Below are 13,539 nucleotides of genomic sequence, written 5' to 3' on the forward strand. Positions count from 1 at the left end.
TGGCAGGGAGCTAGTCGAACCAGAGCCTATGCAACCAGTCACTTTCTGTAATCTATAAAGTTGTGGCCTAAATTCTGCCAAAAACCAAAACCAAAAATTTGATTCATGTGTGAATTTATTTAGGGGGGAGGTCTCTGGGTCTGAACACACAAATGCTGGAGCTTGTGGCTTATTCAAGACAATATATAAAAAATATTATGCTGTATAACTGCTGGATATCACTGAAGTTGCTGGTGTTTGCAAAGAGTTAAAAGCTCTCTTTTCAAGCCAGACTGGGGGAAATCAAATTCCCATCAGCCCCAGCAAGCATGGCCAATGACAAGGGAAGATGGGAGTCACAACACAAGCAGAGCACCATGCCTTATGCCTTAACAAATCCGGTTAATATTTAAGGAGCCACAAAACTCTTTGTCGGTTTTGCTGCAAGAGACTAACAAGCCTACCAGTCAGAAAACTATCGAGCAAGTGTCATCATTTAATCTGTTTTTAAAAAGCCAAATATTAACATTTATATCTGATAGCACAGTGAGATCTCGGTTATAGCCAGCCAGAGACTCATATCAATATGACTGCAATTCAGAAATTACTGCCTCTGGATTGAGATGACTTCCAGGAGGGTAAATGCTTCGTTTGTTACAGCAAACCACTGATGAAGTGGGTTCTAGTCTATGAACGCTTAAGCAACAACAAATCTGGTAATATTTAAGGTGCAGCTAGACTATTTGTTGTTTGAACTCAAGGCTACAGAGATTGGTGGAACAAAGACTGGACCAAATGTGCATTAGTAAAACCTGTGTACAATTTGTATGAAATAAGCTCCACGATACAGAGAACTGCATATGAAACACTACTGGATGGATTATGAAATATTAGCTAAGTGGATAAAAAGGTTTGTCAAAATTGCTAAAGGAATGGAATGAGCTCTTTTCTTGACAGTGTCTGAACCTGAATCTTGTTCTGCATTAAATATAATGCAATAATAGAAAGCTGTACACCAGTAAGATTAAATCAAATAAACAAGGAATATTCGGTGTTATGTTGGAGGGGGTGCCAGGAAACCAGGAATTATGTTCACATGTGGTGGAGGTGTACATTTGGGGGGGGGGGTGTTTAAGCAGATAACAGAAATCACTGGGTTATAGCTAACCTAAAGCCAATTTACGATAGGGTGGAAGGTATGAAGGGCTTGCTCACAAATTTATTGACAGCTGCACAAATTATTATAGCTAGGAAGTGGAAGGGGCAAGCAGAATATGAAATGGAAAAATGGTATAAAGGGTTGTGGGATATAGCCATTAATGATAAATTAACATGTGCTATTAAGGTAAGACAGGGAACATGCAGGAGAAATGATTTGGAGGAGATATGAAAGGTACAGTGGTGCCTCGCAAGACGAAATTAATTCGTTCTGCGAGTTTTTTTGTTCCGCGAGTTTTTTCATCTTGTGAAGCACCACTGTGTATTGACGGTTTCCCATAGGAATGCATTGGCGGTTTAAAAAAAAAGGCGCAAGACGTTTCGTCTTGCGAAGCAAGCCCATAGGGAAATCCGTCTTGCGAAGAAACTCAGAAAACGAAAAACTCTTTCGTCTTGCAAGTTTTTCGTCTTCCGAGGCATTCGTCTTGCGAGGTACCACTGTATTTGTAGAATTTGTACTGTTAAAATGGAAAGGGGTCAAAACCATTGCAAGAGGTGTTGAAATTTGGGGAGGTTGGATAGTTACAGTGGAATGGTCTTGGGGTGGGTTGCCCATTTTTTATTTTATTTATGATTATTACTTTGTTTAAATAAATATTAAAAAAAATATAAAATGATGTAAGGAGCAGAGCAAGAAAAGTAGGACCGGGGCTGCCAGCCACAAGTGCAGGCAACAAATGCTCATCTCAGAGATTGCCTTCCACATGTAGTCTATTTGCATGGAGGTAAGGAGGGCCATGGATGCGGGTAGCGGTGTGGCCCAAACCACAGAGCCTAGGACTTGCCGATCAGAAGGTCGGCGGTTCGAATCCCCGCGATGAGGTGAGCTCCTGTTGCTCGGTCCCTGCTCCGGCCAACCTAGCAGTTCGAAAGCACGTCAAAGTGCAAGTAGATAAATAGGTACCACTCTGGCGGGAAGGTAAACGGCATTTCTGCTCTGGTTCGCCAGAAGTGGTTTAGTCATGCTGGCCACATGACCTGGAAGCTGTACGCCGGCTCCCTCGGCCTGTAAAGCGAGATGAGCGGCACAACCCCAGAGTCGTTTGCGACTGGACCTAAAGGTCAGGGGTCCCTTTACCTTTACCTTTAAGGAGGGGCACACCAACAGCCCACCAGCTCTGATGTGACACGTGTGCACTGAGTAGTACACTTTCAAAGAGGTACATGTGCATGCACACACTTATGCTTGCAAAGGCATTCTGTGTGAACAGGGCCCCTGTGCAATTGCTCCAATTGTATACAAGGGCCTCTGTGTATACTGAGACCCTTTGAAGTTGCTCCACTCAACATGGTAGCAGGGCATGTGCCCTCAGGCACACACCCCTCCCCACACATAATGCAGCAGGAGTGACAGATCAGAGCATGCTTTAAGAGAAGATGCACCCTGTTAACTCAGTTGCAGCCATCACATTGAAATCTCCCTGGTGATGAAGTCATGGGCCCTTCAAAGCTTCGCAGGTTGCCATCAGCTAGACATAGCCCTGTCATTCCCATGTATCTTTCACGTCTATAGCATGGCAGATTCTAAGTCAGTCATGGCCAAACATGGCCCTCCAGCTGTTTTGGGACTACAATTCCCATCATCCCTGACCACTGGTCCTGTTAGCTAGGGATGATGGGATTTGTAGTCTCAAAACAGCTGGAGGGCCAAGTTTGGCCATCACTGGTGCACCAAGGCAAACAACTTCAGGCTTCTGGTTTAAATAAGGCTTCAGATAAGCGAACAAAGACAATCGCAAGTCACATTAACAAACTGTAATGGTTCTAGGGGTTGCTCGTGCGTAAGCCGGTGCAAACACCTGGCTGGATTGCCTGAGTGAACCTTTTCTGTCCGGACAGCCACTCATCCGTGGCTATCTCAATCGCTGGCAGAATCCGTCAGTGGGCGTTTCTTAAACTTCTTCCAGCAAAGAAGCTCTTTGACGCCTAGTCTTCTCCTACTCTCTCTGTGTGAAAGCCCTCTGTGCAAGGAGGGCGTGGACAACAGAGGACCCCTACTCTCCCCGCTGGTCCCAGGCAAGGAGTCATGGGACCGCCTCGCCGCTTCCCCCATCTGCCCCCCTTCTCCACTGGTGCTACGCTGATTCTCTTCCCCAGAAGATGGGCTGCTTCTCCCAATCCCGGGACGCTCTCCGGAATCCCTCTGGATTTTGCTCTCTCCCTCCAGCACTGATGGCAGTTCCCTGACACAAACACATCAACATCAACCTGCAGCGTTCGCAACCCGCGTCTGCGCACATGCAGGTTGCGTTTTGGCGCTTCTGCGCAAGCACAAAGCGTGATTTAGCGCTTCTGCGCGTGTGTGACCGCCGAACCCCGGAAGTAACCTGTTCCGGTACTTCCGGGTTTTGGCGGTCTGTAACCCGAAAAAACGCAACCTGAAGAGGCTGTAACCCGAGGTATGACTGTAAATCTTAAGTATCTTTACTGGCAATCTATAAAGGGCTATAAGCATGGGACTGTCTTCATAAAGTGGCAGAGATTCCTCAGATGAGCAAAGTCGGAGGCAAAAGCATGCTAAAAAATCAGTCATTTGTATGTTCTGCACCAAGAGGGGAACGGGGTTGACACTGGCAGAGAGACAGCATTTAAATTCGTCAAATTTAGCACGTAGATACGATTGGCGATACTTAGCACATTCTTGAGTTCATGGAAGCAACTTTAAAAGGTGTACTTACATACGTACCTCCCTTCCTGGGTTTCTATGGTCAGCTGGCGACCATAAGAAGATTGACTTCTATCTGCATTTTTAAAGGATCAGGGCCATGCAGTAACTTTCAATTGCATTAACCTCTAATGCTAACTCTTGACAGCATACATCTTTTTTTCCATGTGAGGATGCTGGCCCAAGTCTGAAAGCTACTAATTCTTATACATGCAGAAGCTCGGGAAATATTTTCTCTTGAGTTCTACACATACCGTATTTTTCGCTCTATAAGACGCACCAGACCACAAGACGCACCTAGTTTTTGGAGGAGGAAAACAAGAAAAAAAAAATTCTGAATCTCAGAAACCAGAACAGCAAGAGGGATCGCTGCGCAGTGAAAGCAGCAATCCCTCTTGCTGTTCTGGCTTCTGGGATAGCTGCGCAGCCTGCATTTGCTCCATAAGACGCACACACATTTCCCCTTACTTTTTAGGAGGGAAAAAGTGAGTCTTATAGAGCAAAAAATACGGTATTTATAGATCCAGAAAATCAGGTGCAGCTTGAAGTCAAGAGTGTGCTAGAGAAAAACAAACATTGCAGCAGCACCAAAACTTGTTAGGATTCAGTATAAAAAAGGAAGTGAGATCGGGATATTCAGCTTTGCCCTCTTAAACTTCAGAATCCAAAGGAAAAAATGTCTTAGCATGTACTATAATAATTATCCCCACCCCTGCTCTAAGATTTCCACTAATGTTTCTTCCCAAGTAAGTATTTAAGTTTCTAGTCCTGTGCATTTAACTTAACTTGGAAGCCTCTGCAAATTGTAAGGAAACGACGGTCTGTCAGAACTCAAACATTAGATATCACTGCCTTTGCCAAAAACCTCTGCGACAAGCACAACTTCAAGATATCAAAGAACGTGATATCAAAAGTGACTGCAGCAAGAGTGTTACTGGCACAAAAATGGAAACAACAGGAAATACCGACAATAGAAGACTGGAGGTCTAAGTTGTTAGATTATGCTGAACTGGATAAGATGACTGGAAAGATTAGATACCTAAGAGACCAAAAGTTTACAGAAAAGTGGGGGAAATTTGTTAAGTATCTGGAGAATATAAGTGATGGTCAAATAACGCTAGAAGGTTTTAAAGGAGCACTGTGAACAGGCGAGAGACATTGTTAAAAGGTATGAAGGGAAAAAGATATAATTAATGACAATGGTTAAGGAAAGAAATGCTGAAACCAATAGTGACTACGAAAGATTTACGGAAAAGCTGAAGGAAGTTCAAAATCAAAGACTTGGAAATTGAAATGTGAAATGTGAAAATAATGTATGTTTTGTTGTAAATTAATAAAGATATCAAAGAACGAGCAAAACCTTCCCTGAACTTAATCCAGACATTAATTATACGAAGAAGGGAATCTCAAAGTTTACCAGGATAGGCAAGAGTCCTTAGATGATGGCGAAGTCCAATTTGTCCTGGTTTCTGCCGCTTCTGCAGGGATACAATAGGACGGTCCTTGCTAGTCTGGTGCCTCTATATTTGTGTTTTTCCACAGATCCTTGGATTGAAAAGCCAAGGTACAGGAACTTGCGTTCCCGGCCTGCCTTCCCAAACCCCATTGAATTAAAAAGCCTTCCATGAAAGGCCAAAAGGGGCTTTTTGCCAAATGCTGGCGTTCTGAGACGACAGCTACGATGGATGATTCTTCACTTGCCCTCTCAGGAAAAGGAAGAGGAGAACAACAAGTCATCTAAGTTTTAGTGATGTGGGCAGTGGGGCGGGAGGAGGGAACAGGAGAGAGAATTGAAGCCGATTCTAAAACAGAAACTCCTCTCTGCTTCGATTCCAAAGCAAGACACTGTTGTCCCTTTAAAACAGTTTGACCTGTTGGCCCATGCACAAAGGGAAAGGATTAAACTCCACTAAGGAAGTAATGCAAACTTATCTCCCCCCAAAAAAATATCCCTTCTTTTTTCTCTTTCGGTTGCCATGGATATAGTGCTGAGTGATACAAAACCCTCCAATTTGCATTGCAAAGCAACAGCGAGCAGTAGAGGACACACAACTTGGTATTCTGAATGCAGACAGGCTGTGGAACTTCCATTTTGAGAGCTGGCAGCTACCAGCACAAATAGTAGCACTTGAGAAGGACTTACCAGTCTCACAATTTTGAGTCCTTGTATTCTACAAATGGCACTCCTAATTTTGATTAGAATAAAACAAGTACAGTCTCTACAGGTGTGTGTTTGTCTATCATCTATCTATTTGCAACTCCTCTCTCTACAAAGCAGAAATTGGCTAGAGAGTTCAAGAAGCGGGTCATCTCCATCCTTTCTGAAGCCCAATTTCAGCTGAGGGCCTTGGGTGTAGGCACATGCAAAATCTTCATAGGAATTGTTTTGCCAATCTTTTTGGGCCTCACCCCAATGGATTTCCACAGAAAAGACACGATTCCAATCGAAATTTGGACAGCACCGTGTGGGGTTTATATTCCGAGCCTGCATTTTCTCTCAGGATCACAATGCATTGTGGGTTTTGTAGTCTTAAACTTGCACAATCATTCGTGTAAGGGTGGATTTCACAGGAGATCATGGTGCACGATAGAATTTGGAAACAACCTTAGAGTTTCCAGTCCTGCAATTTTAAAGAAGAGGAAAGGAAAATGCAGGGGACTGAAGAAGATGACATGCAGCAGTGAATTGGGAAATTAATGCATTCCTTTGAAACGGGCTGTCAGGGAACTGCCATCGGAGCCAGAGGGAGAGGGAGGGCTCCAGAGGGATTCCGGAGAACGTCCCGGGAGGGAGAGAAGCAGCACATCTTCTGGGGAAGGAAATCAGCGTAGCACCAGTGGAGTAGGGGGGCAGATGGGGGAATTGGTGAGGTGGCTCCAAGACTCTTTGCTGGGGACCAGCGGGGAGAGCACGGGTCCTCCGATGCCCACACCCTCCCTGCGCAGAAGGCTTCCGCGCAGGGAGAGTAGGCGGCGACTAGGCGTCAAAGAACTTTTATGCTGGAAGAAGTTCAAGAAACGCCCACTGACGGATTCTGCCAGCGACTGAGACAGCCACAGGCAGGTGGCTGTCCAGACAGAAAGGGTTCACTCAGGCAACCCACCCAGGTGTGGCGCTGATTTACGCACAAGCAACCCCTAGAACCATTACACGGGCCTTTACATTTTTATGTACCCACCCCCTGGGGTTGCTTCTGCAATAAAGAGTAGGCCATAAACCTTTCAAATAAATAAAATGGGGGCTGGGTGTGAAAATCTTCTTGTGGGACAAGGTGAGATTAGGTGTGGACAGTTAAGTATAGTAATTTAATTCACTGAAATTGTAAATGCTTGTATCCATTACTATGTGTTGAAATATGTTTGGTTGGTAATTCAGTTCTAGAGAGTTCTCCAGTAGTTCTCAGGTGATTGGCTAACACTGGTCACATGGGAGGTATCTAGTGAAGTAGAGACTCCATTTTATGTGAAGCAAGATGACTGTGCTTTAGAATCCACTGTGGAACACTGCTAAGTTGAATAGAGTGTCAGAGTGCTTCTTCTACACTTGAAAGAAAGAGAGCAAAGCTGCAGGAGAAGAAGGTAAAAGTGGAAAACTCTCATAGGAGCTGCAATTGAGATACGAAGGCTGAAAGTGGTGAACACTGGAAAGGGAGGAAAATACAGTTGTTTGGAAGTCAGAAGAAGAGACTGTAAGCCCATGCTTGGATGAGCATGTGACTGTAAATATTATGTTTTGATTCATCTATAAGTTTCTGCAAGTAAAGTTTTGAAATGTTAAAGTCTGGACATGGGTTTAATTTCCAAGGAAGGGTGTCAGTCATATACGATTTTAGCTTCTTAGCTGCGATTTCACTACTCTGACTTCAACTTGCACAGCAGAGCCAAAGGGGTTAAAATAAAATGACAATAAAATGATCAAGGGAACACAAGCTGTTTCTTTGTTGCTATGGTGCTGAAAACATGGTAAAACAAATCAAAGGTATTGGAGACAGGAAGGATGCCAGAGTCCTAGAAAGAAGCATATATTACTGTGATACCATAATATGATAAAGACCTAATGGAACCTAAAGATTATAGACCAATATCATTATTAAATAACGATTACAAGCTTTTTACGTTGATACTGGCAAATAGATTGAAAATGACTCTATGAAATTTGATACATGAAGACCAGGTGGGTTTTCTTCCTGGGAGACAAATGAAAGAAAATGTTAGGAAAGTGATAAATGTTTTGTGTTCATAATGGAAAGCAGGTGGCGATAATATTTGTGGATGCCGAAAAGGCCTTTGATAACGTCTCATGGCTATCTATGTCAAAGTTACTGGAAAAGTTGAGATTTGGGCATAAAATCAATTTATAAAGATTAAACAGCCAATATTATAGTAAATAATATTTCAGAAAAATGTATGCCGCACAAAGGAATGAGGTAGGGCTGTCCATTGTCTCTGCTGTTATTTATATTAATATTAGAAGTACTAGCGGAAAATATCAGGAAAAACGATAGAATACAAGGAATAAAAGTGGGACAGCAAAACTATAAATTAAAAGCATTCACGGATGACAATATTAACTTTAGAACAAGCAAGAGAGAGCATACTGGAAGTGATAGAAAAGATAGACAGATTTGGAAAACTGGCTGATTTCAAATTAAATAAAGGAAAAATGATGGTTAAAAATATGGACAACCAAGCAAAACAAGGATCTAGAAACCATGTGTGGGTGGAAAGTAGAGGGAAAAAAATTAATATCTGGGGATCTGGTTAACAACAAACAGCTATAATATTTGCCAAGTTAATTAGGTAAAGGTTTGAAAAGAGATAAAGAGAAATATGGAAAAGAATGAAATTATTGTTACTGGGCAGGATTTCGGCTATTAAAATGAATGTCCTTTCAAAAATGTTATTCTTATTTCAAAATAACCCAATAATTAACAACACTCGATGCTACAAAGCGTGGCAGAAAAATATATCAAGGTTTATCTGGCATTTATTCTGGAAGCCCAGAATAAAACACAAAGTCATGATTGATATATTAAAAAAGAAGAGGCCTCACTCTATCAGACTTCCAAATCTACTTTGAGTTATCATGTTTATGGCGGATAGAATATTGGATATTGTTGGAGAATATCAGAGTGTTAAATTTGGAAGGATATGATATACAATTTGGGTGGCATGCCTGCCTATGGTATGGGAAGGCAAAAATTTATAAAACCTTTACAAACCATGTGATCAGAAAAATATATATACATAGTAGGGGGAAAGTACAAAAATCTATTAGAAAAGAAAACACCAATGTGGATATCCCTGACTGAAGCCACTGCCAGGAAAAGAACAAATATGGATAAACAATGGTTAACATATAAAGAAATCCTAGATCTTACAGGAGAGGAACTAAAGTTGAAAAATCCTGAGGAATTAAAAATATATATTAATGGATTGGTTACAGATACATCAGATTAACGAACTAAAATAGATTAAAAAAAATTGAATTTGCAGAACAAAAATGCCAAATTACAAGGTATTTATTAGATACAAAAGTAAAAGTACAGTGGTGCCCCGCAAGACGAATGCCTCACAAGACGGAAAACCCGCAAGACGAAAGGGTTTTCCGTCTGCAGAGGCGCTTCGCAAGACGAATTTCCCTATGGGCTTGCTTCGCAAGACGAAAATTGATGAAAATTTTCGGGGGGGTTTTCCGCTCCAAAACCCCTTTTTCTGAATCGCTAAGCTGCTAAAAGCATTTTAGCAGCAAAACCGCTAATCCCACAAGCCTTAAAAAGCTGTTTTTAGCCCTTAAAATGTCAATAGTGCTAATAGCGCTACTCCGACAATGGGCTTGCTTTCGCAAGACGAAAAAACCGCAAGACGAAAAGACTCCCGGAACAGATTCTTTTCGTCTTGCGAGGCACCACTGTATTATCAAAAATGTACAAACTGCTGCTAGAGCAGGAAACAAAAGAGGAATTGTGAAATCAAGTATGATTAAGTAGGCACAGGATGTTGGTCATAATATTAATTATGAGCTATGGGAGAATTTATGGACAGTAAATATGAATTTTATGGCGTGTTATGCATTAAAAGAAAATACGATGGAAATGACCCACAGATGGTACTTAACACCTGCCAAACTAGCGAAAATGTTTAAAAAAGATAAAGGCAAATGTTGGAAAAGAGGGATTTTTTTCTACATGTGGTGGTCCAGTAAGGTAATCAGGGAATTCTGGGAAGCAATTTACAATGAATTAAAAATGATTTTTTTAAAAAAACAAAAACCTCCCAAAAAAGTCTGAGACATTCCTCTTGGGAATGGTAACAACAGAAGTCCCTAAAAACAAAAGAAATTATTATTATATGCCACCACTATGGCTAGAATCTTATTGGCACAAAGGTGAGAAACAAGTATAGTACCCACCAAGGAAGAGTGACCATATTAAAATGCTTGGGAATGCTGAATTGGCAGGTATAATGAATAGGATAAGAGAAAAGGGTGATAAAGAATATAAGGAGGATTGGAAAATGTTTATTGGATATTTTAAGAACCAGTGTAAATAAGTAATTAATCTCACAGGTGTTGAGTAAATCCAGCAGAACAGGAGCTAATAGAGGAAGAAATTTGAAGACTAAAAATTTGAAATACGTGATTTAGTAGAAAAGTAAAGAAACCAGGAAAAGGGTGGAAGGGGAGTCACTTGGGATTTAGCTGTATGTCGTGATTGGTATGAAAGTTGTGTAATTGGTGGGTGGAGAGAAGGGGGTGTGGGACGTGTGTTCTTTGTTTCTATATTAAAAATGAAAATAAAAATTAAAATTAAAAAAGTTAAACGGCAATAAAGCGATCAAGGGAACACAAGCTGTTTCTTTGATACTATGGTTCTGAAAAAGTGGTAAAACAAATCCGGGATGAGCAGAGTGACAGAGCAGGGGCAGGGAAATTTTTTATTCATTCGAAAATATATTTCATAAAACATATATTTCATTTCATAAAACATATATTGAAGCTGTTTACAGCAATAAAAATGTAAAATCTGACCTAGTGGGCCATCTTTATCTTCACTCACCCAACTTTGACAGGTGGGTGGGACCTCCACCTGCCAATCATTCACTATAATGATGTCATGTGACTTTAACCTGTCAAAGAGCAGTGTGCAGCACTTCCCAAGTCCACAACAGCCAGTTGTCAGTCATTTGGGGGGTGAAAGAGAGGAGCAGGCAGAGTGCCTCCTCATTGCATGCCCAGTATAATATCTAACACAGGAAAGCACATCAGGCATGGGGAATATGTGGCTCTCCAAGTGTTGTTGCACTACAACTCCCATCATCACTGACCATCATCAGCCATGGTCGATGGGACTGATGGAAGTTGTAGTTCAGCAACAGATCAAGGGAAGTAATAGTGCCACTGTATTCTGCTCTGGTCAGACCTCACCTGGAGTACTGTGTCCAGTTCTGGGCACCACAGTTCAAGAAGGACACTGACAAACTGGAACGTGTCCAGAGGAGGGCAACCAAAATGGTCAAAGGCCTGGAAACGATGCCTTATGAGGAACGGCTAAGGGAGCTGGGCATGTTTAGCCTGGAGAAGAGGAGGTTAAGGGGTGATATGATAGCCATGTTCAAATATATAAAAGGATGTCACATAGAGGAGGGAGAAAGGTTGTTTTCTGCTGCTCCAGAGAAGCGGACACGGAGCAATGGATCCAAACTACAAGAAAGAAGATTCCACCTAAACATTAGGAAGAACTTCCTGACAGTAAGAGCTGTTTGACAGTGGAATTTGCTGCCAAGGAGTGTGGTGGAGTCTCCTTCTTTGGAGGTCTTTAAGCAGAGGCTTGACAACCATATGTCAGGAGTGCTCTGATGGTGTTTCCTGCTTGGCAGGGGATTGGACTCGATGGCCCTTGTGGTCTCTTCCAACTCTATGATTCTATGATTCTAACATATGAAGGGCTGCACCTGTGCTGCATGTACAGAAAACACGTGTACCTAACAAACCAGAGGGTCATTAAAGACTAAAATGTTACATGGGAAAACCCTCTGCTATGATATGGGACCTGGGTGGCACTGTGGGTTAAACCACAGAGCCTAGGACTTGCCAATCAGAAGGTCGGTGGTTCGAATCACCGCAACGAGGTGAGCTCCCATTGCTCAGTCCCTGCTCCTGCTAACTAGCAGTTTGAAAGCACGTCAAAGTGCAAGTAGATAAATAGGGACCGCTCTGGCGGGAAGGTAAACGGCATTTCCGTGCGCTGCTCTGGTTCGCCAGAAGCCGCTTAGTCATGCTGGCCACATGACCCGGAAGCTGTATGCTGGCTCCCTTGGCCAATAAAGCGAGATGAGCACCGCAACCCCAGAGTTGTCTGCAACTGGACCTAATGGTCAGGGGTCCCTTTACCTTTTTATACCTGATCATTATTAAAAGATAATCCCGAATCATCACAATTGGAGTACAGTGGTACCTCGGGTTAAGAACTTAATTCGTTCTGGAGGTCCGTTCTTAACCTGACACTGTTCTTAACCTGAGGTACCACTTTAGCTAATGGGGCCTCCCGCTGCCACCGCACGATTTCTGTTCTCATCCTGAAGCAAAGTTCTTAACCCAAGGTACTATTTCTGGGTTAGCGAAGTCTATAACCTGAAGTGTCTGTAACCCGAGGTACCACTGTATGCCGGAAGCAGAGAAAGCAGCACACCCACAGGTGTCTGGAGAACAAGGAATAACATTCCCAGCTACCTCAAACGATGATCCACACACTTCTTCTGAGAGAGGTTACCACCTGCTATTGTGGGAATTTCATTCCTGAACCACAATTACACAACCACTAAAGAGGATATTACAAGAGCATCCGAATGACTCCTGCAGCTTGACCTGAACCAAGTAAATCCTACTGTTTTCAATGGGAGTTTCTCCTGAATGAACAAAATTGTATAGGATAATCCCCAATAAAAGGTTCCGCTGTGCTTCAGCCAAAGTTGTCTGATACAGGATCAACGTAATAGATGTCCTAATTTTCACTGTTTGGAGAGATCATACAGCACCCAAGATAACAGTCATACCCATACATTTAAACTTTCACTCTTTCCCCCCACTTTTACTGTCCATCAAATTTTAATTTAAGTTTCAGATGTTGGTAATTCTTGTCACTTCTGGACAAGAAGTGAAAGATCACATCGAGACCCAAGCGTTTTTACAAATGTTCTCCACTCACACAATCACAGCCATAATGTGTGGGGTGGGGAATAAAAGACAGAATCCAAAATAAAGACCTTTACCTATTGGAGTTTGATGCCCGGGTGACATTTCCAAAGACTTTTATACAGACAGAAATCCAGCCAGTAAGTTTCCCAAGTCGAAGTGATCTCTCTTGCAGCCTTTAAAATACTTGAAGCCTTTTTGTCTTGCTGCTCCTAAACGAAGCAAGCAAAAGGCTGAAAGACAAACATTTGCCTGTCCTGCAGTGACATTTTCATAATCCACGCCCAGCTCCATGTCTAAAGCAAAACCTGTTTTTCAAAGGTATTTTATCTGGGATCATTTAGATAACAGCAAGATCGAGGAGGGCTTCACTCCAAATATAAACAGATCTTGTGTGGAAGGAGAAAGAACAGACATTTGACTAAGCAAGCTCATTTGTTATATTGTATGTTGTAGAGCCAAGATACCGTCACCATCAATGCAA

General features: G+C 42.3%; 1 protein-coding gene across 3 annotated transcripts in view; it reads right to left on the minus strand.

Annotated features, from left to right (window-relative positions):
• ITPRID1 (ITPR interacting domain containing 1) overlaps nt 1–13,273 on the minus strand; it is a 74,444-nt gene extending 61,171 nt beyond the window's left edge. The window contains exon 1 of one of the 3 annotated variants that reach the window (XM_083407012.1): nt 13,133–13,273. The gene's annotated coding sequence lies outside the window, so the exon portion shown is untranslated. Of the gene's footprint in view, nt 1–5,279; nt 5,976–13,132 lie in introns of those variants that run through there. The other 2 variants (XM_083407011.1, XM_083407013.1) reach the window with 2 other exon arrangements.
• Between the last annotated feature and the right edge of the window lie 266 nt (nt 13,274–13,539).

The sequence above is a fragment of the Podarcis tiliguerta genome (genome assembly GCF_965153285.1).
Source record: "Podarcis tiliguerta genome assembly, chromosome: 12".
Lineage (NCBI taxonomy): Eukaryota > Metazoa > Chordata > Lepidosauria > Squamata > Lacertidae > Podarcis > Podarcis tiliguerta.